Source organism: Festucalex cinctus, chromosome 19 (assembly GCF_051991245.1).
Source record: "Festucalex cinctus isolate MCC-2025b chromosome 19, RoL_Fcin_1.0, whole genome shotgun sequence".
Classification (NCBI taxonomy): domain Eukaryota; kingdom Metazoa; phylum Chordata; class Actinopteri; order Syngnathiformes; family Syngnathidae; genus Festucalex; species Festucalex cinctus.
In genome coordinates this window covers 13,489,289-13,512,749 of record NC_135429.1, presented here as the reverse complement: position 1 = coordinate 13,512,749, position 23,461 = coordinate 13,489,289, and the positions used below count along the sequence as shown (strand labels likewise).

Sequence of the window (23,461 nt, the reverse complement as noted above, 5' to 3'; positions counted from 1 at the left end):
TGCACAAGACAGTCATAACTTGTGGGGGTAAGCAGACACCCAGGGTGACAAATGAGCCCTGTAGACGTGAGCATTAAATTTTAGCTGACACTTCTAGCCCAAAACAGGATTCTTGATGTCAGATCTTAGATGAGCTGATATCAACAACAGCAATAAAAGAGGACAGGAGAAAAGAGGACGGTACAGAAAAAAAAAAGATGCTGGAAAAGCAAAGAGTTCCACAGTTATCCTCTTGGGACTGAAGTACAAACTTTAGCTGTCATGTTTAACTGTCTTCTGACAGTGACGAGTGTAAGTCAGACTAAACTTTAAATGACTCCCTAAATGTTTTCAGTGGGTCCCAGATCGATACATTAGTAGGCACGTACTCCACAAGGAGAAAGACAGTCAAATCTGAGAGCCATTCAAATAAGCTGCACTCCATTTTCCCCCTCTATACCCACTTGTCCTTGCCTGCCTCCATTTTCGAGATATTTCTTTCATTTTTGCTTTTCATAAACATATCTTACCCTCTCTTTAGGCGTCACTTTCTTTTCCTACTCCCTCCTATTCTCTTCAATTTTCCAAGCCGTCCCTCTCATTTTCCCTTTCTAGCCAAGTGAGATTGGGTACTTTCTTTTGGCGTGTACGCTCCATGAGCAGCGGCGCTGAGGGCCGGTGACTTTGTATGCGATTTGCACGACGCCCGGCCATGTGCGTCTGGATTCTATCTCACAGTTGCTTCCATTCAAAACAATGTTCAAGCCTGCTGCAGTTTCATCATTGGCTTTGTGGTTCAGCTGTATTCATAGTCTCTATTTCTCTAATTTAAATTCACACCTTAATGCCTGTGTGCATAGTCACCCATATTGAGGTCTATGGGGACAGCACAGTGGGAATACATACACGCAATAGTTTTAGTAGTTTAAGCTATCATCATACTTTTTTGTACACATGTAATGTATGGCTATTAGGGATGTCACGATATCCAAACATCACGATACGATATTATCGCGATATGAAGGTCACGATACGATGATTATCACGATATTGTGGGGGGGTTGGCGATATTTAAAAAAGATCACAATATTGTAAAAAAAAAAAAGAGCTCATACTAAAACAAGCACAATATTGCGCAACAGCAATGCATATAAACAACCTACAATCTCTAATAATATTGAGACACTTGCTTGGTAATGCAAGCACACATTGATCACGTCACAAGTAAATTAGGTTCCCTTTCATCTGACAATTAGCAGAGATTTTAAACATAGAAGGCCAAAACATCCCTAATCAAAATTAAATTGCACTAATAAACTAGCCACTAGAGGGTGCTAGAACTGCCCAAATGGAAATCAACCTGACTTTTTTTTTTTTTTAACAGATGTGTTCCTTTTAAATATTGTGAACATGACAACAATATTGTGGCAGTTTTAATATCACAATATCACGATATTGCCCTTATCGTTACATCCCTAATGGCTACTGTAATTTTTTTTTTTAGCAATCATGATCGTGTTACTGTCCAAAGTAACTATTAATTGGTTTCATATAAAAGTTGACTCACTAGTAAATATTTGCTAGCTAAACTTTTGCTGTAAACATTTTATCTGTCATAGTGCGTTTCATGGTAATGGATGAAGTTATAGTTGAATGTTACTGAGTTGGTGTGAAAAAAATTGAGGGCACTTAATAAGTAATAATAATATGTGTCGAAAAGAGACAATTGTACATCATATTATTTCACCACATACAAAGGAAAAAATGTCAAGCCTTTGTTTGTTTAAATTTTGCTGCTTATGGCAGAAATACATCAAAATAAACAAATCCAGCACTTCACAAAATTTGAATGTTTCATGTTTTTTTTAATTTTTTTTTTACTATACACAAATTCCTTATCAAGAGTCATGTTTCAAGTTTAATTGAAGTCTTTTGTAAGTTTTTGCCAAGCAAATCCCAATTCCTAAAATTGGAGGGCCTTGTAACTGGAGTCCCTCACCCCTTGTTCCGAGGCCGATGCCCCTTGTGTGCAACTGAAACATTCTGGCTGAAATTAACGCAGACAATCTGGCCATCTGATATTATGTATTGACCTTTTGGAAGAGATCGCCGATTATTCGCCGTCGCAGATTACTTTCTGTGCCCGGAGTCGCCCTTGGGATCTGCACATTACAGTGTGTACGGCCTTGATCAAATGACACTCAGCTTTTTTTCACTAGGAATGCTTTTTCCCATGAAAACAGGCGTAACAAAGTTTGATCACGATAAAACATGAAAAATAATAGAAATTCAAAGGCTTTTTAAAAAGTTTCAATTTTAAAATCAAGTTCCAAGATAAAATCAGTAGAGTTGAAGGCTGTGTTGTCATAAATAAAGTATCTATATTTGCAAGTTTGAAGAGCATTGGTTGCTACACTACGGAGCTGAAAAGAAACCTGATTGATGTTGTGTACTGAGGCCCAATCCTTGTTCTTTTTTTTTAAAGCTCGCTGTCAGCTAAGTCATGCTGAGCTTCTGTATTCTAACAAGAATATGCTCCAGGTGATGATATCATCCCTGATAATCTTCTGTAAATCTGACGTATCTGAGTAATACACTCTGTCACGTCTGGTGGCTCTTAGTGCCAGGAAAGGGTTCATTTTTCCCTCACCGATAAATATACAATATTGGATGTGTGTCAGTTACACTTGTATTGCATGTGTTTATCCTGACAAGACTGTCAAATAGACTCTGGGTCAGATGGTCTGTAAACATCACAGACGCAAGAGAGTCTAATCTGTGTTGTCATGTTCTGTCTGGGTATCGAGACTTTTTTTTTTTTTTTTTTTTTTTTTTTTTTTTTTTTTTTTTTTTAAAGTGGGTTGTGTGGAATACAATGAAGCTACGAACCAATACAGTTGTTTATCTTGTTGTTGGGAGGTACACAATGTGATGTGATCAATGGCTGTCTCATGGTCAAAGCTGCACGTGAACACTCCCACTATAAGTCGAGGGAGGTGAAAGGGAGGTCATAAAACATGAACAGCGTGAGAATTTTATTTTTTTATTTAGTTTCCAGTGAATACAACACTCTCACTCAAGATGCAGACTCTACAACTTGATTCAGAGGCTCTATTTTGTTTAGCAGAAGCACAAATCCTCTTTTTATTTTTTTTATTTTTTTATTTTATTTTTTTTACCTTGATGAATAATCACAGAAAATACTGTCCAGCTGCCACAAAATTCTAAGATAGCACTGTATTAGCCATGTTTGCTACCAAAATGCTACAATTTTGCTGAAAATTACATGCTGTACACAACCAACTTGTCAACCATCATTAATGTGGGGAAGACAGCCGACATGGGCCGAGTCCCATTAGTCGACGGGGGTGCAATCGTTCTTGTTGGACATTTCAACAGTACTAAACAAGACAACCATTATCCAACCTTTGTGCTCTGTCCCAGCAACTATTTACATTGCGCCTGTCTCGCACTGTAACACACTGAAAATATGCCGGTCTGATCGGCGGCCACAGTGGCAGGACTACAGTTACCATGATTCTTAGACACGAAAACAGGAAGTAGTTCTACTTCCGGTTCGGCGAAACTCCGCCCACTAGCGGCTAGATGTGGATGTGAATGAGAACGCAAATGTGAATGTGAAACTAAGTAGAAAGGAATTAACAGTTAATTCCCCTTTTATTTGATTTATTGTATGAATCACGATGACAACTGTGGGAGTAAAGATGAGGTCCGGAGTTTTGACCGTTTCTGTTTGTAAACAAACTTTTTCTGTTTGTAAACAAACAATTCAAAATGAACCCCTCCCATGGCTCAAACCACACGAGCTCAATGTTCAAACACTCAAACAGTTTCCCATAGTACTGTGTGCCGATACACACCAATGACAAAAACAGTACATCGTGCACTGTATGCAACCTTGAGATAACATATTTCGGTACAGTCGAGGACCAGTGACCAAGAGGTGCCTGCGGCTGCTCATGAAAATAGTATAATTAAAGCCTCATTCATGCAGTCAAGTTCCACTTGCACTTTGTAAGTTGTAGTAATTGTAGAAATGCAAACAAAAATGTCTAGCAGGAAATGGATGAAATAAGCACTGGTGTAAATTTGTAGTCCACCGCAGAGGAGCAACACACAATGGTGGTAAATGATCATGTGGAAAGTTAACGACCTCCCCTCCCCACAAGGAGGTCATCACGCGTCGAGAGGCAAGGCGCCTTCTCCATAACGGATTAATATAGACTCGGATCACCCCACTTCCCCCGCATCCCTTCCCTTCCCCCTACTATCATTTCTCTCTCCCTCCGTCCCGACTCTCAATCTCCCGGACACTCGTTCATCTTCCGCCATACGCCGCTGCTCCCATTTGTTCTCTCTTGACATGGCCTTTTACCTCAGATCCAATTCCCACCATTTTAATCGAGACAAAATTACATTACGGTGGGCTTCACTTCCTGCCTGCCTGTTTGCGCTTGTGTGTGTGTGTGTGTCTAGGCTATTTTGAGTTTGCTATAGGGTTCCTACATGGTCACAAAGATGAACTTCAATGTCACGCCAGTAAAGGATTTTGTACCCTATCGGAATTGTGCAAAGGGAGACAAATGTGACACCACCTGTCTTTGATGGATATGTTTGACTGCTTGCATGAGGACATTCTACCGGGTGAATGTAAACTGATTGGCTGTAAGAGTTGTCTCCCATGAATCTATTTATGTCCCATACAGTATAATAGAATGGTCAGAGCCAAATACATTGGATGGGATAAAGAGTAATTAGGCTGGATAATCAAACCTCTTTCTCTTCTTTCACACATACACAAGGGCTAAGATATTGGTGTCCAAATTATGGATCGGGGCCCATTTGTGGCCTGCAGCTTGTCTTTTATTGTCCCATAGCATCTTTTCCCATCTGATTTGTCATTTAACTACAATTAAAAATGTGTAATTTTCACGTAATTTCTTTCCATTTACTTCAAAAGCGCATGCATTCAAACCGTAGCATTCAGATTCTCAGCATTCCCATGCAATTTCTGCAGAAATTGCACTTTGTCAGGTTGTCATATGTAATACATAATTTCCAAAAATATGAAATGTTATTTGCATCTGAACAGGGATTTTTTTTTGTCATGGTTGTGAAATTCAGAGTACTCTGAGACGGCTTTTTGGCTGTTTGCCTCTGTGGCTGCAACAACTACAGCACCATTTTATCATAGAACTTCTTACCATGAATTCACACAGGAGCCCCGTGAGAGCATGCAAATGACTGAAAGCATATATATATATATATATATATATATATATATATATGTATATATATATATATGTATATGTATATGTATATATATATATATATATATATGTATATGTATATGTATATATATATATATGTATATGTATATGTATATATATATATATGTATATGTATATGTATATATATATATATATGTATATGTATATGTATATATATATATATATGTATATATATATATATATATATATATATATATATATATATATATATATGTATATATATATATATATATATATATATATGTATGTGTGACTATATCTATATATTTTAACTGAGCCAGCAACTCTATAGAGCACACAGCAGGTAGTGTGCATCCTGAAGTTGGAATGAGTCAATGTAACTTTATGGTAATGAGGTGGAACATGGCAAGGGCAGCATGTTATAGGAGATTCACAAGTATAGCGCTAACGCGCTTTGTACCTCACAATAGAGGAAATGAAAACTGAATAAGGAAAGACGGAGAGTCTCCCCTCTTGAATATTAACTTCTTGAGTAATATTCTACATTTGTGTATCACCTGGCCCTAGTTCTTGACAAGCCTCGTATTTCAGGCGCAAAATGTGTTTAATCAAGAACGCCCCGCTTTTGGCGTCATTTAAAGCGAGACTAAACGTTAATACAACACTACAAGTTCGAGTCCTGTTACAATTAAAGGACGGTTCAGCAAACGCCTCCTAGTTATGCGCCGCAATTAACCACCTCAATGCTCATTAGCAAGGCCTGCTGTAAACAAATAGCTTGTGGAGTCGTATAGTAATGCTATAAAAGAGCTAATTGGTCATTCAAGTCTTTTTTTTTTTTTTTCTCCAATATTTGATGGTAAAGTGTGGAGCTTTGCTTTAGGCATGACAGTTTATATGTTGCTGTGAGTAGCATTTTTATAAATAGTTCATAAATACAGGTAGTAGATACTATACTGTATATGATGATTTTTGTATTGCAATGCGAATCGTATATCTTGTTTTACAGTAATTGAGATTTTGTTGAATTGAATTTAATCAAGACACCAGAACTGTTAATGTAGAAAAACCTTTGATTTTTGCCTCTATCCCGAAGGGAAACTTGAATGTGACCAAAAAAGCCAAATTGTTTTTGTACAAGTCAGGCCAGTAGTTTACTCCAATGCATATTTAATTCAGACATGATGATTAAACAGTTCAGAGTCCATTACCATGCTGCATTAAAAGAGATATTAACACTTACATAATCTCAAGGATTTTAAGTAGAATGGTGACTACAGGTTCAATGAGAAACCCATTTAAACGAGGTTATATTGTACATAGAAATAAGAGACTTTTAATGGAAATGTGTGAAGGAAAAGTACTGCAGGTACTCGTTTTCTTCTGCTGTATGACTTCAGTACCAATATTGCTTTTATTAGCTCACGACTGCCATCATAAATAAATACAAAAAAAAAGTTTTACCGGAAAAAGGAACTAAAACGTAAACATTGGCAGTTTTTCTGACACTGCTGCGGACATTCGCCTCTCTGTACGTTCGTTTTTCAAGTATCATATGGACAGATGTGAGGCCATCAGCATTTGACAGCTTAGAATTTCCCGCTTTTGTAAGCATATTATTCCCTTGCCCGTGGCTCGCCAATTGACATTGGAGCAGCGTTGCCACCTGGCAATAAGTTTTTGTGTCCTTGACTGCAGGTCAGCACCGATTTGAAAAGTTTTTATGGCCTTCACACTGACGTGGAGTACAAGTTATGCTGTCCGAGGTACTACAACCAGCTATGAAAAAACAATGAACTCCTAGAGCAGGCTTTAAGCGCAAAGCCAGCGATACAAAGTGCTGCACTGGAACTCATCAACAGCAAAAGCTCGATTCAGTAAATGTTTTGGGGAGTGGTAAAGCGTCACCTGTGACGACTTCAGGTTCTTGAGCGACATTATTTTCCACTTGAAGCCCTTTGACAACCCAATCAAACAACTGATGAATTGCTGTTTTTGCCATTCTATAAATTTGTGAATATGGTTATCCTTTTACTCCGCCTTCTGCCCGAAGCCAGCTGGGTTAGGCTCCAGCACCCCTGCGACCCTTGTGAGGAGCAAGCGGTTAAGAAAATGGATGGAAGGATGGATGGATGGTTATCCTTTTGTTTAGTGTTTGATTGCGAATATTTTGTTTTTGGTCCACAAATCCCATGAGGTCTTGACATCGTTAGGCTCTAGTGTCAGTTTTGCCGTCGGCCTCCCATCCAACATCTGTATTCTGTGAAGATTGAGATTGGTGAAACGGGAAATTCACAACGTCAGGGATTTTTTTGACCCAACAGATACTACGATTGCTCTGTCTGTCATCATCTATGGGGGCGTTTCTTGACCCCTTGGGGGGCCCCAGGCAAGGCTGATCAAGGAGCGGCCCCGACACACACACACACACACGCACGCACAACCTGGACAATGGCTAAATAAATATAGCTTTTATTTAATTATTTACATGGGCAAAAACTGGAAGCAAACAAAAGAAAATAGCCTAAAATATTTGGTTGGCAGGATTTGTAAGAATTTTATTAATGGAAAGTTTGTTAGCGAAGGAAAAGCTCTTTCGACTTCTGAATGGCTCTTAACTCATTCAAACCCGAAAACGTGTACATACATTTTTTAATACTTTGTCCTTCACTCCCAAAAACGTATATACGATTGTTTTTTTTGTTGTTTTTTTTAACGCAAGAGCATACAGATAGATTTGATGCAGCTTCTGACATGAAGACGTGGCTTAAAGTAATAGTATTTACACAAAAAAGGTCCAGCAGGTGGCAGCAGAGTAGACTCAAACAGCCAGGGCCATGTTGCAACAAGCTCTTTTTGTCAGCGTCTTCAACTGGAATATGAATAAGGATGAAACTTTGCTATATTCTCATGCTAATTGCTTTAAAACGGAAACGGATACCAACATACTTTTTTTTTTTTTTTTCCTGATGAAAGAGGAAACGCTAATCTTTCTTTTTGTAGGTTCCATGTTTTTATAGCAATAGAACACAATATTCTGTGGGACTTGCAAAATCAGTCAAAATCCAGTAAAACAGCCGGGGTGGAAGGGGGTTGCTTCCGTGAAAATGGCTGGGAGTGAATGAGTTCAATTAGGATCTTCTGCAGATGTAATATTTTCCCAGAACCTCACAAAAATTAAGAATTTGTTTGTTCATGGTTTAAATCTGCATGATAGCCTGTTTTTATCCAGTAATGGCCAAACGATTTTCAGCCAACTGACCATCAATACTGTGCTGTTTTGTCATTGATATGGACCAGTCTCTTAGGTCCGAGACTAATGTATGGATTGCCTGCCCTGTTGCGGTTAGGTCTTGGCCATTTTAAGTGTGGAAAAGCTGCATTCACAGGAATCTGTAGTCACAGGTATGGCCACTTTACATAATCTGAAGAGCTCATGGAAACCTCCTTTGAATGATTCTACGGGATCTGTGAAATCCACCATACACTGTTTCCTGGAGGTCCACTTGAACCTGGGTGAACGTCAGTATGTAAAAAGAAAGTGAACAACTTATTCTCCAGCAAGAAATTGACAATAAGAGTTTGTTAAAAGTGAGGCAGTCCATAAGTATAAGCTGTGCATTTACATTATGTAGAAATAGTTTGCACATTGAATGAATCAGAGAGGGAAACAAAATACAAACAAAAACTAAGAAAATATCAAATGAAGTATTCCTTCACACAAATGGTAATCTCTTTGCCCAATGTACAACCAAAGCTGTGTTTTCCTCACCCCAGATAAATGGGATGAGAGGATGTGGTCAAAACTGCACTAGAGTCCAAACGCAGACACATTTGCCCCATTAAAGCACATGGCAAAATTAGTCTCTCCACCCTTTTAAAGGTAGTGCCTGAGCATGACCAGAGCATCAATGTTTTTTTGCAGCAACAAACATCTGCAGGCTAATTTTTTGTGTCCTCTACTTTTGTAGTGTGCTAGAATGGAGTCCTTTTTTCCCTGGTAAACAGCGACAAAGAGCTCTTCTCATCATAGTGTTTGTGATAATGAGTCTATGTGATTATTTGTGTACAGTATTTGACAAGTGGATGTTGGTAACTATTGTATTTTCGATATAAATAATCCATTGACTTTATAGTTCTTCTTTATACAGTATGTCTGGTAGTCACAAAAATGAAGTCAACTCAAACAGGATTGGGAAGACGATTACAGGGAGCACTGCAGAGGAATGGAATGTCAGGATCCCTAACCCTCTTCCAATTGTTCTTCATAAATTTACTGGGAGTAATTGCCCATAAAACTGAAATTGACCCTACAGGCTGGCTTCCATTTTGGCTTCACTCTCCAGATCTAGCTTTGTCCATCTCTTAGTACAGTTCATGGTTCAACAAACCCCGTCCCTCCCTCCCATGACCATCTGCGAATGTGTAACATATCACTGTCTCCACCCGTGTGTGTCCGTAGGGTTACTCCGTGTCCTCCCACGATGCGACAAACGCCAGTGAATGAGTGCTTCGTCCCCCACAGTGTCCCAGGGGACGAGCATCTGTCGCCGTGATGCACTCGCCACTGCTACAAACTCCATTACCCGCTGTCCTGCTTCTCTGTCATTGTCAGCCACATTCCAGGACCCACACCGGGTAGGTGCAACACACACGTGCACAAGCCTTCCAACGCAGTTGTGTGCGTGCTGGTGATGCTTTTAGGTTTTGTGTGAGCCAAGTAGGTTTAATGAAGACGTATGTATGCTTTGAGGTCAACAATTTGGTCAGTAAGGTAAAGTGTGGGACCGAAAGAAGGACGATGAAAATGAGGACATAAGGGGGCCACCACTGGGACAGGGGCAAAACCTCACCCACTGCCCAGTGTTGCCGCAGTTACTTTGAAAAAATAACTTAGTTACTTTCCTGGTTACTTGCTTGAAAAATTAATTCTGTTACTGTACTAATTTACTGGTTGAAAAAGTAATTTAGTTACTTAACTGATTACTTGCTTGAAAAAGTAACCTAGTTACTTTACTGATTACTCTTTTCAAAAGCAACTTGGTCTTTTTATTGATTACTTGTTTTAAAAAGCAACTTGTTACTTTACTGATTACGTGCTTGAAAAAGTAAGTTAGGCTCCTGATTACTTGCTTGAAAAATAATTCAGTTACTGTACTAGTTACTTGAAAAAGTAACTTGCTTAAAAAAGTAATTTAGTTTCTTAAATTATTACTTGCTTGAAAAAGCAACTTTAAGCAACTAATTTTATTGATTACTTCTTTTAAAAAGTAACTTGTTACTTTACCGATTACTTGTTTGAAAAAGTAAGCTACTGATTACGTGCTTGAAAAAGTAATTTAGTTAGTTTACTGATTACTTGCTTAAAAAGTAACATGGTTACTTTACTGGTTACTTGCTTAAAAAAATAATTTAGTTTAACTGATTACTTGCTTGAAAAAGTAGCCTCGTTACATTACTCAATCAATTACTTGAAAAAGTAACCTAATTACTGATTTTTATTTTTTTTTAATTTTGATTTTTTTGGAAAAGTAACTTTGTTACTTTATAACTTGCTTGAAAATTTTACTTGGTTACTTTACTAATTACTTGCTGTAAAAAGTAACAAAGTCAAGTCAAGTGGAATTTATTTATATAGCCCTTAATCACAAAAGTAAACTTGCTACTTTGAGACAATATTTCCAGACTTCACTTTATAAAAATACATTTTAAAAAATAATTTCTGTAATAATGGCTTATTTACATCGAGACAACTCTCTTTTTAATAAAGTCTGTTGGATTGGATTTCATGAGATTGTACAGGCGTACCTAATAAAGTGGCCAATGAACACGGCTGCCTGCCTACTAGCTCAAACACAGAACAACACTCCCACACGCATTATCTTAAAAAAAAAAAAAATCCCATTGAAGGCCCTTTCGCTCTCTTCATTTCCAGGAGGGCTCATCATAATGGCTTGCAAAAGCCTGGAGAGCTTTTCTGCACACACTTTGGCAGCTCTTTCATTAACGAATACCCAATTCACTCCGTTTGAAAGGCTCAAATGTTGTGTTTTTACATGCGAGGGCTTCTCGTTAGCGACAAGGATTTGAAATGCAAAAAAAATGTAAGCCCTCAGATCATGTGGCAAGATTTCAAAAAGCAATTTTCTGTGTTTTTCATAGCATACATTGTGTCAACCTGACTTAAAGATAGCCAACTTGCATGTGTTTGTATAGTTGTTAGATGTCTAAAGAGTTTTGCTTTAGGTAAAAGAAAGCCACAAACTACGTATGTCGATGTCAACATGAAAACATCAAATGCGATGGACGAAAAACACTGAGTAGCAAACAAAAGAGAACCTTAAGTAGGAAAGCAAAATCACAACAGTGCAAATGGAGGATTAAAATATATTAAGCCATTTCTGCAACATTATCCCAAAGTAAATCCTTCCAATATTTGGTGTCATTCACAGCTGACAGAATGGGGTTGTTATTTTTGGTCTTGCTAAATTATTACAAATTCTGAGAGATTACTTGAGGCATTTATTCTGTCGACAATGCAATTTCTTTTTGAATCCGTTGCATGGGGAGATTCAAGCCTTGCAAGCCCAGAGGACACAGACACATTTTTTTATTTTTTTTTACCCTATTAAACACACATTACTAGATAAAACAAAGGAATTTACTGTCACTGTAGTATTGTTTTACAATATTCACTTGTTTGCAAAGCCTTATTAAAATACCATATTCCTGTAGTCGCAGGTTTTTGTAGTCACAGACTGTACTGTATAACTAAACCTGCCACGCTCAGTTTTGAGAATTGCTTCTGTGGGGAAAAAAAATTAAGAAAGGTGCCTATAAAGCTGAGCCAGTTTGGATCGTTTTTGTGAATAATTGTATTTCACAGTAGAAGAATTACATTCACCAAAAAAGGCAAGTATAGAATAGTTGGTGAATATACATTGTTTGATTCTGCAATTATTGTGTACTGAAAGGTTTGGATCCCAAATGCAGACAAAAATAAGATTTTCTCCATTTATTCACATCGAGAGGCAGAAACTCTGACGCTGTACACAGGACAGTTGGACAATGATCCGGCAAACCACACACAATCCTCAGACTGCACCCACAGACAGTGAATCATAAAGGACTAAAGAACGACATCACATAGGTCCAGACGTCACCTAAAGGATTAAAGGTTAACATCACGAACATCACGTTTTGTAAACAGACACTTGTTACATCAGTACCTAAACAGACGCATAACAGGTCATGAACCCCTGGCGCATGGGACCCAGGCCATGACAGCAATAATTACAAGATTGTATCGAAGTAAATATCTGTTGCAAGTGTCATAGAAAATAGAAGTAGAAAAATGCGATTTATCGGGATTATTTTCAGAAAATTGAATAATAATATAGTATATGCTCCCTACTACTTGCGCTTTGTTGTTCTTCTCTTGCCACTTGTTAAAGCAGGTCTTTTTTTTTTTTTGTGTCATAAAAATGTGAGGTGACAAGCTCAAGGGCATTTGACCATAGAGATTACACTGCATTGTAGTTTCATTTTTCCACACTAATGGTACGCAATGATTTTTGAACACGTCCTATTTATCAGCACCACATAGTGTCTTGCGTCTTCGGCTAACTGCAACCCCCTCTAGACACAAGACGGAATAATATCTTTTGTTCCTGGGAGGTGAAAGGCGGGTCAGATTTTTGTCTGCTAAGCAATCACTGCGGTGGCTGACTTTAATTGCTGCGGGGTGGTCTTTGAAGGTGACATTGTAAAGTCAATAACAACAGAGATGATGAAGCAAGAACAAAAGTGACAGGGATGCCCCCATTCATTTATTTTGCAAACACCCCCCCCCCCCCCCACTGATGACGCTGGCATTACAAAAAGGAGACGCTCCATTGTCCTCTTGCCACTCACAATGTGAGGGAAGAGGAATAGGGCCAGTGAAGAGAAAAAAAATAAAGCTTGTCAGGATTCTGACTTTATTCTCAGTATTCTGACTTTAAAATGTAGGCGTGTTAATCTCATCATTCTGACTTTAAAGTGATCATTTTGACTTTAACCTCAGAATTCTCACTAGGCTTTAATCTCAGAATTCTCACGTTAAAGTCAGAATTCTGAGATTAAAGACAGAATTCTTCTTTAATCTCAGAATTCTGACTTTAAAGTGTTCATTTTGACCTTAACCCCAGAATTCTCACTTGACTTTAATCTCAGAATTCTGACTTTCAAGTCATTCTGATAATAAAGACGCAATTCTCACGTTAAAGTCAAAATTCTGAGAATAAAGTCAGAATACTTTATCATAATTCTGACTTTCTGACTTCCCCCCACAATTCATAGCGCCACATCAGAATTCTCACCTTAATCCCAAGAATGCTGACTTTCATCTCAGAATTCTGACTTTAAAGTCAGAATTCTGACTTTGTGGCATAGAGCTATGAATTGTGGGGAAGAAGTCAGAAAGTCAGAATTCTGAGAATAACTTTTAACAATTCATAGCGCCACATCAGAATTCTCACGTTAAAGCAGTGGTGTCAAACATACGACCCGCGGGCCGAATCAGGCCTGCAAAGGGGTTTAATCCGGCCCGTGAGATGATTTTGTAAAGTTAAAAACAAAAAAATAAATTTTAATGTCAGACAAATTAATTAATCAGCCGGCCACAATCAAAATGTATAAAATTTGTAATTACACAATTATTATAGTAATTATAATAATTACACGGGGGAATCGTCCTGGATGTTATTATTTTACACACAACTTAAAGTTACGATTTGTTAAATTATTATTATTATTATTATTATTATTTATTTTTTTAAATCATAGACATAGGCCGACATAAACGTGTTAAATACGACACAAATTCAATTTACTGCTAACACAGATAGATGACAAGGATTAGCGATTAGCGTCCTTATAACGTCATTAACTGCGTCACGCAATGCATTCTGGGAACACTATATATATATATGCAAAACAGGTCGATTTAATACGTCCAGAACGTATACCGGCAAAGTGTTGCCGCGTTCCATTTGCAATTGTGTTATTTTTCGGAACAACATGATTACAGTTGAGCTCCATAATTTAGGACTGGTCCACAAAACTGCGTTTAAATGATGGTAGTTATATACCGTTATTTTCCCGATGCGGCCCACTTGGTAATATATTTTCCTCCATGCGGCCCCTGAGCCAACATGAGTTTGACACCCCTGCTTTAAAGTGAGAATTCTGATGTGGCGCTATGAATTGTGGGGGGAAGTCAGAGTCAGAATTCTGAGAATAAAGTATTCTGACTTTATTCTCAGAATTCTGACTTTCTGTAGATTCTGTATATTTCGATTGATTTTTAATTCTTATGGCTTTTTTTTTGCAATTTGAAAACAAAGTTGGTATTTGTTTCTTGACTTCCCCCACAATTCATAGCTCTATGCCACAAAGTGGGTTTCTCACTTTAAAGTCAGAATTCTGAGAATGAATTGAGAATCTTGCCAAGCCTTGTTTTTTTTGTTTTTTTTGTTTTTTTCCTCTTCACTGGCCCTGATCCTCTTCCGTACCATGCGTCTCTTCCCTATTTCCATATTTATTTATTCCCTCTCTCAAGCTGAATATTGATACTAATGTCGCTAAGGTGGGAATTTGTCGAGGGGAGAGAGAGATGAGGAGGGAAATAACCAGTGAGCTGCTTTAGCTGATGAGATGGCAACACAGATAGAGAATGATTGACTCGGAGAACACAGGAAGAGGGAGGGAGGGCGATAAGCGATGGATGGAGGGCAGAGGAGAAGAGGCGAGATCAACATGGCACTAATTGTTTCCTCTGCACCCCAACCGAGCCTCCGTCAGCCATTCATCACCTCGCCGCAATCAGTCCGCAGCAGACACATTGGCAAATGAGACCCTCCTTTCGCTCCATCCATTAACATGGAGGTGCGCGGCGCAAAAGAGGGGGAGGCGCTTCCGACGCCGATGCGATTGTAGCAGCAGCGCCCGCGAGTTTTGTCTGATGAGCTTGTCCCTCTTTCGCCCGTGGTCGAGCAACACAAACACATTTTTCATTTTCTCCTTGTTGGGGGCGCTCACGCCATCAATCACCTCTGCTAAATCAAATGGAAAATCATCCAACTTGCTGTTTGCAGCCTCGTATGAAAGGCAACACAGTCAAACATGGCCGCGCGGCTCGTCGCGTTTATTAAGGAAGCGTTCTAATTAGCAAGCCAAAATGAGCTTAGTTCCAGCTCCGCGGCTGCCAGCTGGGTGCGACTCGGGGAATAAGAATGTGACTGTGAAAAATCAAATGGCCAATAATAGCTGGAACCGCAACTTGACAAGCAGCATTACTGATGTCATAGGATTAGCACGTTCGACACACGAAGGGATTTGCGTTTTAATGCTTTCAACAATTGAGACAAATGAGGCAAAAATCTGCCGTAATGTGTTCTCAAAACTGTATTCATAGGCACGAGTCAGTGGATGTTTGGGCCACACTGTGATAACATGCCCAACACTTCCTTTTTTTTTTTTTTTTCCAAGCAGTGTAAGTCTCTTGAATGCTTATCTTCACAGCACTGCCAGTTGCCAAGGTCAAATGCGATCTTTAAATCTCAGTCAGTGCAGTGTACCTGTCTTTTACTGCACAAAGTAAAACACATAAAGATAAGTGTTTTGTCAAGCACGAGACGCCCTTGTGAAATAGTGAACAGGATGTCTTTATCGGGTTTTGAGTTATGTGGGAGCCGATGGGGGCTGAGCTCCCCTGTGCTCCCATAAAGGCAGTAAAATCATATATTGTACAGTATATATATGCGCCACAGTTCGACTTGTTAGCAGAGTGCGACGCGGACTGCTGAAAGTGAAGCCAGACTTTACCTGTGAGATGGCTGACTTTCCTTTTGAAATCAGTCAAACCTCGGTTTTCGAACGCTTCTGTTCTCGACCAAATCGGTTTTCGACCAGAAAATTTGAGAATTTTATATCTCAGAACTCGTCCAAAAAAATCGGCTCTCGACCAAACTGAAAAAAACGAGCGTAACTGAACGCAACTCACTCGGGAGCCGAGCTAACTCAAATGCCCAGATGCTTCCTCTGTAGCACATTCGTGTTCAAAGTTCTCTCGGAGCAGACCTGTTCATTATTATTTACGCAAATCTGAGTGTTTTTTTTTTTTTTTTTCATCGTGTATTAGCCTCTAATCATGGGTTCAAAGAAAGCAAGTGCATTTTGTTTTTTGTTTTTTTTTCATCATTTTAGGTAGGATATCTTCTATTCTTCTATCTTCTAACAGTGTCTATTTCTACCCTTTTCTATTGATGGTAAACAGTATACAGTGCAGTTTATGGTGTAAAATAGTAAAAAAAAACTTGGAAAAAGTTTTTTAACCTTAATAACCTTATTTATTGATTGATAAAAAATTTTTTTTATTATTATTATTATTATTATTATTATTATTAATTAAATCTCTGGTGTAATAACCTTATTTAATGATTGATTGATTTATTTTTTATTTTATTATCTGTTCTTATTGCAGCTGGATATATAATTTTCCCAGAGGGAGCCATCCCAAAGGGATCAATAGTCAAGTCTAAGTCTAAGTCGAAGTCTAAACCTGACAAAATAAAGCTTCTCCATTCCTTGGCTCCAACATACTCTTTTCTTCATCACTTTTTATTTGCCCAAGTCATACAGTAAATGTCAATATTTTCTATTTGTTATTCATCAATGATAGTCGTACCTACCTGTCTGCAAATAAAATCAGTCAGTAATTGATCCGAGCATGTTTCTCACCACATGAGAGCTCGCTCATGAATGTGAACAAAATTGTCGTGTTTCATTTGCTCTGGAGCAATTTGTGTATAAAAAAAAAGAAAAAAAAAGACAGGAACCCTTTTATATAATTCCAATGTAATCTCTCCATTGCGGTGTTCGTGATGATTGCCCTTATTGACTTGACCAATCACAAGCAGCCCTTCAGCTCCAATATTCTCCACAGGCAATAATTAGACGTCACCTTCTCACATGCTCCGTGACCCCGATATCAGCAGACGCTTGTTTACAAAGAACATAACACCCATCTTTCTTCTCCGTCATCTTAAAAGTATCAGTGCGCCTCCTCCGTCTGGCCTCCGATCCCGTCTTGATTTCATTTTCGACGTTCTAAATTAATTACGCCTCATGCCGTGAGGAGTTTATTCATTTATCGCTGGAACATCGCTGAAATTACATTAGATGGGATGTCCCCAACCACCACCGGCCCCTCTCTTAGGAGCCTTTTCTTCCAAAAAGCCGCTTGATTGTTGAGAGTCTAATCCAGACTCTGCAGCAGTGCGAGTGTGAGAGAAAGAGAGAGCAAAGAAGAGAATGAAGATGAAAAGGGAGCTAAAGTGACACGTGTACTTGTGATTATTAATGCGCACATTTAATTACAGGAAAATGCTTGGATTTTCTGCATTAAAAAAAAAAATAAAAAAATAGATATGAGACCAAGCATGAGCCAAGGGAAATGGTGTCATGGGAAAGTAGAGAAAGAAAGGGCTAACTGGTCATGTGACTGCAATGAAAATGACACCAAACCTGTAGTGGGAAGCTTTTAAATACCGACAAAAATATGAGGCCAAAGGATCTTTACTGTAGTGTATGTCGCTTATTTGTTTTGATGTAACGATATCCAAATATCACGATACGATATTATCACGATATGAAGCTCACGATACGATAATTATCACAATATTGTGGGAAGGTTGGCAATATTTAAAAAAGTCACACTATTTGTAAAAAACAAAAACAAGCTCATACTAAAAAAAAAGCACAATATTGTACTTTTGTACACAACAATACATATAAACTACCTCCAATCTCTAATAACACTTAATATTGAAGCATTTACTCGCTAATGTAAGCCCACATTGAGTTCCTCCACGTATTGACTCGCTTCACAAGCATATTACAATCGCCTTCATCTGACAATTAGTGTATTTTAAACATAGAAGGGCCAAAACATCCCGAACGAAAATTAAAATGCACTAAACTAGCCACCAGAGTTTGCTAGAACTGCACAAATGGATATCAACCTATTTTTTAACAGATGTGTAGCTTTTAAATATTGTAAACATGATGACGACGATATTGTGAAAGTTTTAATATCATGAAATCACGATATTGCCGGTATCGTTACATCTCTAATCAATATTTGTAGATAGACCACACTCTGAGTATAGCCCCTTGATTATATTTGGAAATAAGTACATAAATAAATAAATAAATAAAAAGTCAATAAATAATTTTTTTGTTAGAGATTTTTATTTTTCAATATTAAAAAAAATAGATGTTTTTGTTGGAAAATGTATATTGCATTTGATTTATTTTTTATTTTATTTTATTTATTTTTTTAAGTCAGGGGTCAGCAATATGTTTGAAATTGAGAGCTACTTCTTCAGTTTCATACACACGTCTGCAATAGCAAATTTGATCAAATTAGCTTGAATCACATGTTGATAATTGATTACAATTAAGACACCGATCGAGAACTCTATTGCCATAAATCTTTGCAAATATTAACGTTTTAAAATGATCAATTACCAATGAGTCATTTTTCGGACAGGCCGACCCCTGTTTTAAGTTGTAATGGCACCATTCACCACTAGATGGAAGACATGGCTTTGTTGCGCTTGCACTGGGTCTTCTACTGCCCGAAACTACAATGTGATTAGGCCAAATAATATTTTGCCGAGTTGGAATGACATAATGTATATGTTTATATGTTTAATGTATATATTTGTTTGTTTGTTTTTTTAAGGGGAAAAATGCACAAAATGAGTTCTTGAACTTAATTGTTGTTTACTGTTTTGTGCCAGTTTTGTACCATCCTTGAATCTGGTTGGTAAGTGTGTTGTCCTATGTGGCTCACCAGTAGCTCTGATGAAAAATTGTGGCCCCCCCAAATCATTTAAGTTGCCCATCTCTGGTTTAGAAGATGTCGCTTTTCACTGTAACAGTCTTCACATTGAGGCAAAGTTGTGCGGTGAAATACAAAATGGCATCCGATGTCATGATCCCTCAACCAAACAAGTCAGACAAACCTGTTCGGCGTCAGCGGAGGTCTGCGCTCTACTGATATTAATTCTCTTTCTATTTGTTGTTGTTGTTGTTGTTTTCTTTTTTTTTTTGATTGCATGACTCTTGCCGGTACCTGCGGTGTCGGCGTTCCGTGCACACGTGGAGTGAATGTAAATGAGTTGCGTGCACGTACTCTCACGCAGTATGATTACAGCAAGATGACTCAATAACATTGTTTTGGAATATAGTGGACCTGCCTCCTCTTTGTTTCCTGTAACATTGCAGGGCAAAGTGCACTGATGGGGGACGCAATAAGATTAACTGATCCTTTCCTACTCCGATAATCCATTTTGTTTTGCCTCTTTGTTCTGATTGCTCTCCTTTTCTGTCACGCACCACGATGCAAAAGTGTCTCTTTTTTTTTTATTTTTTATTCCTCCTTTGTAGTTGTTTTCACCTTCTTTCCAAAATCTGACATTCCAAGTGATGTCATGTGTTGCATCTCTCAGCCTCATTGGAATTCTTTCGTAGCCTGGTAATTAGCCTGAACTGAAGCTTCCTTCATTCATCCTGTGATTTGCTCTGAAGGCCCCCATTGTTCTGTAATTGGCAAAAACAGCCAGTCAGTGATAAGGAGCCAGAACCTGTTTGACTCACAGTCAGGGGACCACATCACTGGCGCAAAGTTGAAAATATGATTTCCTGGGGTCACTGTCAATCTTGGGCCCTGAGAAACACATTTCTTCCCCTAAAGCAGTGCTTCTCAAATAGTGGGGGGGCCCAACCAGGGGGCGCGTTTGACCTCGGGGAACATGCTTTTTATTTTTAATTTTTTTTTTTTAATTTATTTTTATTTTTTTTACTGTCCTAGAATAAAGTGCAAATGCACCTCCATTACATTAGGGGGCAGTGGCGCTCTCATTATTGGTAGAGTGTGAGCAGGGAGCATTCGCTCGGTGGTGTAGGGTCTTTGTTTGCACTGAGCATGCGCACAGCAAAAAAAAACAGCACAAATTATTTTATATGTTTTTGTTTTGCAGGTTAAAGTTTTTGGTCATGGTCAGTCAAAAAATGTTTATAGTTTAATGAAGGATTTAATTTTATTTTTGAAATTCAGATGCACTTTAAATCTTTTCTGTTACAGTTAATAAAGCTATTCTTTGTTGTAAATTGGTCCATATTTCTTAACTCTTTCACTCCCAGCCAATTTCACAGAAGCAATCCCGTTCGCTCCCGGCTGTTTTACTGGATTTTGCCAGATGTTTTCTTCTTACTGTTTTCTTCTTACATGACAGAAAATAATTGAGAAGCACTGCCCAAAAGTGAGATGTGGGTGGCAATGAGGACAACTCGAGCCAGATACTGAAACAAGTCGAACACATTTCCAGTTAAGCAAACGTAATCCTTATGTTTTATGTATGTAAAAATGGGTGACTTGGTCAGTGCATGGTTATTACAGTCCTTGATGTGCCCTTGTCTTTAACAGTGATATGGTAGATTTATGTGTGCCCCTCAGGCACTGGGAGGTGGTGGGTGTGGGTGGAGGCTTTCGTGTCATAAATTAGCAGCTGCTCACGAGTAAAAGCAGAGTGAGTGGGCGAAAAAGCTACCTTTTCACATACTGTCGGTTTATCAGGATCGCATCTTGATCCTGTGCTGGTGATGTCTCGATTTTGTCTTTCCCCCACCTCCACTTCCGCTCTTCTGCCCCTGGTTTTAATGCTTGTTATCCCTATGTAATCCCTTTCACTTGAAGACATGCCTCCTTATCAGTGCACTTCGGGGATCTCCATACTTGCAAATGTGAGCATTGAAATCCTGCATGAGTCATCAGACAGGAACTAGACTAGCATTTTATTTTATTTTTTACATATACTGCATCATTTACATTTCTGGTGCACAAGTGCAAACAACTGTCAGAGCTCTCGCCCAAGAAAATGATTGATAGATTATGCGTATGTGTTACGTATCCTGGAACCCGCTGTGGGCTTTTCACCAGTGGCGATGCGTGGGCTGTTGCAGCGTTCACCTCTGTGTGCTCTGCTTCGTATGCTGCATTCTTTTACACAGTTCAGAAGAAAAAAACAATTTACAGAGAAGCAAACAGCTGCTGATATCTATTTAAATAATACTATGACAATAAATAAAGCTTAAATGTATATATATATTTTTTAAATAATTTACTCAAGGACAACTAATGGAGGCTGAATTATTTTTACTTTAATATAATGTATCGGTCCATCCATTTTCTATAAATGCTTATTCTCATTTGGGTAGTTTATTTTTTCATTTCAAAACTAGAGATCCAGGGTTTCATGTAATGGACAATAAGTATTTTATAGATTTTCTTTATGCCGTTTCCCCCCCCCCAATACATTTTAAATACATTTCAATACATTCAACATGTTCAAATGTACTTGTAGGCTTATGTTCAAATCCTTTTTCCCATAATGCCATGGAGTATTGACCTGTGCATTCGCCTGTTTAAAAAAAAAAAAAAAAAAAAAAAAAAAAAAATATATATATATATATATATATATATATATATATAGAAAGAAGAAAGAAAATGGATGGATGGATGTATATTTATACTTAATTTTTATGATTTATAATTAATTGTTTGCAGTGCTGGATTTCCATTTGTCATTTTCCCCCATATTGCTGCAGGGAACTGACTGCTGCATTCACGTACCCCATATGTAAATTTTTAGCAATTATCCTATGAGTACATTAACATATTTGCATGTACGTTCCGACGTGGACTGGCAAATACATTTCAAACGTATTTGCCAGTCAAACACGTTTACTCCACACTGGCAGTTCCACACCGCCGTACACTGCAGTATTTCATGGCGAAAAAAAAATCACCAGTGGTAAAATTTAAGGGAAAAAAATAGGCGAATTACATTAAATGATAGCTTTTCGTGTTACTTTCTTGCTTTTCACTGAGGGTAAAGCCAGTAAAGAGGAGTGTTCTCAGTTAAGAGTACTTCTTTCATATGCCATTTTATGATGTCACGGGTTATCAGGTGTCAACTAGGTTGTATTGTTTTAGCCGTGCCAAAGTACCAGACACTTCTAGAAACGTAACGCTAACTTATTCAATATGGTACGATCTTTTCCGCTTCCTCTTGTCCGTGTTCCTTCCACCGTATTTCCTACATCATCGTTTTTACCTTCTTCTCTGACCTCTTCTCTGCTCTGGCTTTGAAGTGGTCTTCGTCTCAAGATGAATCCATAGCATTGATCCATCCCTCTTTATTGGCTCCGTCAGCATTCTTAAAGTAGCTTGAAAAGACAGAGATGCCCCGGTAAGAGAGGGCAGAATTGAAAGAGGAAACCGATAGAGTGGGTGGGGGTATGTGTTGAAGGAAATAAAATGTTAAGAGGCAATGGTTGGATCAGTCAGGGTATTGGCATTTCATTGCATCAGCGTGAATCCGCAGTCATTTACATTTGAGTGCGTTGCATGCGCACCCGTGTTTGGGAAACGGCAGCAGCAGCAGCAGGGGATTGATGCAGTTTGCTTTGGTTAGATTTGTATTTGGTCAGCCTCAATAGATAAGCCAATGTAGCGTGCTATTACACACACTGCAGTCAGGTGGGTTAAATAGAATATACACATCGAGCTGCTGCACAACAGTAAAATCTATTCAGCTGCTTGTCCCGCATCCAAAAACATGACCTGGATTTAATCCCAAATCTGATGTCCTCTTTGTTCCATTGTTTGTTCTAATAGTTTCATTTAATCAGCTTCTACGTCAATAAAACTCAAACTCAGTTTTTATGTGCGTGTGGAAGCTGAATAATGAATATTGAATGGCGGAATTTGGATGAAGAATGAAAGAGTTGCATGTCATCTTTTCCGTTTCTGACCTTCATCTGTCGGAAGAAAATTTGGGGACCTCAGTCAGAGATTTTAACTCAACACAACAAGACATAACTTGATTTGATTTATGTTATTATGTTGCTTTGTGCTGAATAAAGGCTTATATATGACAAAATAAGAGTCACAAACACAGAACCTTAAATCCAAGCCTGAGTGACACTTATAGGGCACAACTGCATAGCAACTGACGTCATCATCAAAAGGGATATAGCAATGGCAGAGCAAATGACAGCAACTGCACATGAACTAACAATTTCATCATCACAAGGGA

General features: G+C 38.3%; 1 protein-coding gene across 2 annotated transcripts in view; it reads left to right on the top strand.

The window, feature by feature from the left end:
* The window catches only part of LOC144008020 (uncharacterized), an 89,467-nt gene that overhangs the window by 51,607 nt on the left and 14,399 nt on the right, over positions 1-23,461 (top strand). For both annotated transcript variants that reach the window (XM_077508053.1, XM_077508054.1), the window contains exon 7: positions 9,715-9,890. The gene's annotated coding sequence lies outside the window, so the exon portion shown is untranslated. The remainder of the gene's footprint in view (positions 1-9,714; positions 9,891-23,461) is intronic.